The sequence below is a fragment of the Saccopteryx bilineata genome, chromosome 9 (assembly GCF_036850765.1).
Source record: "Saccopteryx bilineata isolate mSacBil1 chromosome 9, mSacBil1_pri_phased_curated, whole genome shotgun sequence".
Classification (NCBI taxonomy): Eukaryota; Metazoa; Chordata; class Mammalia; order Chiroptera; family Emballonuridae; genus Saccopteryx; species Saccopteryx bilineata.
Window position 1 is genome coordinate 70925300 of NC_089498.1, and position 5060 is coordinate 70930359.

The 5060-nt window shown below is 38.6% G+C and overlaps 1 pseudogene; it reads right to left on the bottom strand.

Moving 5' to 3' along the window:
- Window positions 1-4174, bottom strand: LOC136312695 (cilia- and flagella-associated protein 298 pseudogene; annotated as a pseudogene).
- Window positions 4175-5060: the final 886 nt, after the last annotated feature.

Consider the following 5060-nt stretch of genomic DNA (forward strand, 5'->3'; position numbering starts at 1 on the left):
CTGTCTGACTGTCTCTCCCCGTTTCCAGCTTCAGAAAAATGAAATAAATAAATAAATAAATATATATATAACTTTTATTGTAAAAATTCAAACTAAAAGGAAAACTAGAAATTTCTAACATCTTTCACAGAAGGTTGTCAGTATTCTTTTTAGTTATTGTTATTATTTTGCCTAAAGAGAGGTGAGCTAATACTTTTGGAAGTTTCATCAACTAGTGAACTTCATCGTGGTCTGCACTTTGTCTTTCACCCCATGAAAATATTGTTTCAAAGCAGTGTTACCTGCCCATGGAGAATTTAAACAGGAGTTGTCATCATTTTCTTCCAGGCTCTTGAGTTCTTCCTGTCTTCTGTGATAACACAGCATCACAGAAAATGCTGCTGCTCCTTACATCTAATAATAGTTTATCTGGCTGGAGCTCCTTGTTCCCTTCGCTTAATCTTGACTATTGTTTTTTTGTTTTTTCTTCTGATTTCTGCCCACATAGTCTGAAAGCTTCTTTGTTCTTGATTCCTTGGCAGCCCACCACAGTTGTGCTACTGACCCCTCAGTGACATTGCATCCAGCCTGAGTTCCCAATGCCTTCTTCATTTTCAAATTCTATCCTGATGGGATCATACCTCATGGTAAAGTGCAAGCCCAGGGGATAAACTATCATCACTGCTCCTCAGAGCTCGTCAAGGGCATCTTTCACTATCTCCATGGTAAAACAAACACTGGTTTGCACTTGCTTCTCAGATATTATTGCTTTGGTTTTAGAGTCTAAAACTTGCTTTATTTTTTCATTTGGAGCATGCCCATTTCTTTGTTCCATGTCCTTTTTAAACTGCACCGCCACTGGGAGCACACTTTTCACCCCATTCATCCCTTAATCTCAGTTCTTCAATCTGGTCATCGGTCAGTCCTTGCATATTAGGAGGGAGAAATACACACATGTTGTGCTGACTCTTCCATTTCTGAGCAGATGTGCTGCACCTTGATCTGCGCGAGGCAGTCCCGGATCACCTGCACCGTGAGCTCTTCCAGCTCTGTGTTCTGCAAGGCCTGCAGCACCAACTGGCTCTCGTCCCACAGCTGCTGGTGCAGCTGGATCATGACGGCTTGAGGAGTCCTCAGGGGGAGTCGGCGGGGACACCTCAACTCTTTATTCAGCCAGCTATTTTCTTGTGCATACTTAAGGAGGTCTCCCCAGCCTGACCAGGTGGTGGCGCAATGGATAGAACGTCTGACTGGGACACATAGGACCCAGGTTCAAACCCTGAGGTTGCCAGTTTGAACTCGGGCTCATCTGGTTTGAGCAAGGCTCACCAGCTTGAGCCCAAGGTCGCTGGCTTGAGCACGGGGTCACTCGGTCTGTGGTAGCCCCAAGGTCAAGACACATATGAGAAAGCAATCAATGAACAACTAAGGTGCCGCAACAAAGAATTGATGCTTCTCATCTCTCTCTCTCTTACAGTCTGTCTATCTCTGTGTCTCTGTCACAAAAAAAAGAGAAAGTCTCCCAGATTCCTAGGACTTTTGCTTTAGTGCTTCAATTAAGTTTTATATTTTCCTGTAGAGACATTTTTTTTTAACATAAAGACTTTATACCACTAAATAGAAGGAAACCTCCTAAGTAATTATTGCTTTAAAAGTATTTTTCAAGCTTGACCAGGCAGTGGGGCAGTGGATAGACCGTCAGACTGAAACGCAGAGGACCCAGGTTTGAATCCCCAAAGTTGCCAGCTAGAGCGTGGGCTCATCGAGCTTGAGCCTAGGCTCACCAGCTTGAGCGTGGGGTCGCTGGCTTGAGCGTGGGATCATAGACATGACACCATGGTCGCTGGCTTGAGCCCAAGGTTGCTGGCTTGAGCAAGAGGTCACTGGCTCTGCTGTAACCCCCTGGTCAAGGCACATATGAGAAAGCAATTAATGAACAGCTAAGAAACTGCAATGAAGAATTGATGTTTCTGATCTCTCTCATTTCCTGCCTGTCTCTATCTATCCCTTTCTCTGTCTTTCCCTGTTTCTCTCACTAAATATATATATATGTGTGTGTGTATTATTTTTTAAAAAGACTAAAGTCAGCAACTCATAATCAAAATTTAATGTATTTGTTATATTGAAATGCAGGTTTCCTGAAGGAATGAGCTTGGTAAACTGACTATTCTAGTTCCTAGGCTTCATCGTAAAAATCTTGACTAGAGTCTTTTATGGGGTTTTTTCTTCTCATTTCTGCCCACATAGTCTGAAAGTTTCTTTGTTCTTGACTCCTTGGCAGCCCACCACAGTTGTGCTACTGACCCCTCAGTGACATTGCGTCCAGCCTGAGTTCCCAACGCCTTCTTCATTTTCAAATTCTATCCTGATGGGAGCGTACCCCATGGTAAAGCACAAGTCCATGGGATAAACTATTATCACTGCTCCTCAGAGCTAGGCCTCATCATAAGAATGTAAAAGTGGCCTGACTGGTGGTGGTGCAGTAGATAAAGTGTCAACCTAGAACACTGAGGTCGCGGGTTCAAAATCCAGGGCTTGCCTGGCCCCCTTTCTCTCTCTCTTCCTCCTCTTCTCTCTAAATTAATAAATAATTTTTAAAGATTTTTTTAATTCATTTTAGAGAGGAGAGAGAGAAGGGGGGGAGCAGGAAGTATCAACTCTCATATGTTCCTTGATCAGGCAAGCCTGGGTTTTTGTTCCTGTGACCTCAGCATTCCAGGTCATCACTTTATCCACTGCTCCACCACAGGTCAGGCAACAAGTAAATAAAATCTTTAAAAAAATTTTTTTTTATAATGTAAAACTGTCAGCATCTGTAAGAGATAGTACATCATTAGATTGTAACACCATTTTATAGATCAGGTTGGAAGCTTAATTATTTGAATTTGTTTTGTCTTTTTGTTCCACTTTGTTTCCAGCTGAATATAACCTCTAGGTCAAAGGTTAAACATACCTTTGCCCAGAGAGTTAAGAAAACTGAAATGTATTTGCAAAAATTTCAGTAAAGTTCTTGATAGGTACAAACAGGTAAGATATTTTGGCTATTCTATCAATGCATTATGTGTTACCAATGAAAAAACCAGGTGAAACTGCCCTAAATAGTGAAATTCCACTTTTAGTGATTCAGTTCAATAACTGCCTACCCCAATAAATGCCTGGTTTGTGATTTACAAAATGGTTGACTACATAAGACTTGACAAAAACAATTCTTGACAAAAAACAAAGATTAAATGTTTTTTATCGCTACATACGGTCATATTTTTTTTTATGAGATAACAATGTGATAGGTGCTTCAAAAGTGATATTTTTTCAGACATGGTTTTATAGTAAAAATAAAGAGTGGCATTGCAACATATGTGGGGATGGTCATCTTTGGGACATTAAGAAGCTATGATGTGTTCCCTAAAGAGAAACTCCTAAAACTACTTAAAACAACGAAAAATGTTAATTTCCAGTTTCTTCATTTTTTTCTTATGCTATATGGGACCTACCAGTAGATTCATGTGCATGTCAATAACTTGGTTCAAAGGAGAAGACTAAGTACTTAACATTAGAGGGAGTAAAATATTCACAGATCCTTCACCCTGGAGAAATAGAGTAGTACTGAATGCCCAATAGAGAAATACCAATTTCACAAGTTAATACTCCTGTCTGTAGATGAGTTTTTCTTTTTGAAGTGTATTTACTACATATTTATTTTGTACCTTTAATTTTTTGGTTTGGCAGACTTATTTTTCACCTACTTCCATCCTACTGTATTAATTATCCCATACAATGAAATAGTAAGGAAAAGATTTTAAAACTCCACAAATAACCATTTTTGGTTCTTAATATATGGGAGACCGTTTAAAGAAAAAGCACTTCACCATGTAGAACAGAAAAAGATAATTGATAATCTTGATTATTTCAATTCAGGATCAACATATAGTGCTCTGCATACAAGGGAACACTTACTAACGGTACTTGAAGACTTGTGAGTTGAAATTGCATGTTACTTGAAAGATCGAATTAAGCTAAATTTTGGTGCACAGCAGTTGTACATGATTTCATGTTTATGTAGCAAAATGCATTGAAATGTACTAGTATTGAAACATACATGTAAAGATAGTTGTGGAAATTGTCTATTATATTTTCTTTGTGTCTCATTTATTTAGAACATAAAGTTTTTTTAATTCTAAAGGATAAGGCTAAATGAATACTGTAATTGAAATTATATTTTAAATCTTTGTCATGAGTTTTTAAAAAAAACTATTGCAAATTGTATCATTCCTGATTATACAAAACTTTGTGGGTGGTTTTAAATAAATTTTATACTTCTATTTTGCACCTGGTAGTCTAATTTTTCTTTCCTCTACAAAATAATAATTTTAAACATTAATATCCAAGTATCCACACACTTTTAACTACAAGGGACTACACCAATTTAACATTTGAAGATGACCAAACATATAGATTTTGTTCATAAAATCAAGATGGCTACATTAATGGAAGCCTTATTATGTCCCAGAAACCTTGCATTTTATTTTATTTAATTCTCACAGTGAGCCTGACTAGGTGGTAGTGCAGTAGACAGAGCGTCAAGACTAGGAGCAGTGGACCCAGGTTTGAAACCCTGAGGTCGCCAGCTTGAGTGTGGGCTCATCTGGTTTGAGCACAGCTAACCAGCTTGAACCCAAGGTCGCTGGCTTGAGCAAGGGGTCACTTGCCCCCTTGTCAAGGCCCATATGAGAAAGCAATCATTGAACAACTAAGGAGCCACAAGTGAAGAATTGATGCTTCTCATCTCTCTCCCTTCCTGTCTATCTGTCCTTATCTGTCCCTCTCTGTGTTTCTCTATCTCTGTCACATACACAAAAAAAATTCTCACAGTGATGCTATTAAATAAGGGCTCTTTGTAACACCATTTTATAGATCAGGTTGGAAGCTTAATTAGTTATGTTTACATCCCTAGTAATTGGATCTGGATTGACTCATGTCTTCTCTTGCATTTATCATTATTTTAATAAACTTAATCTTGAACACAGTATGCTAAAGCATTTATTAAACCTGAAGGGAAAAAATATTGACACTAACCAACTAAC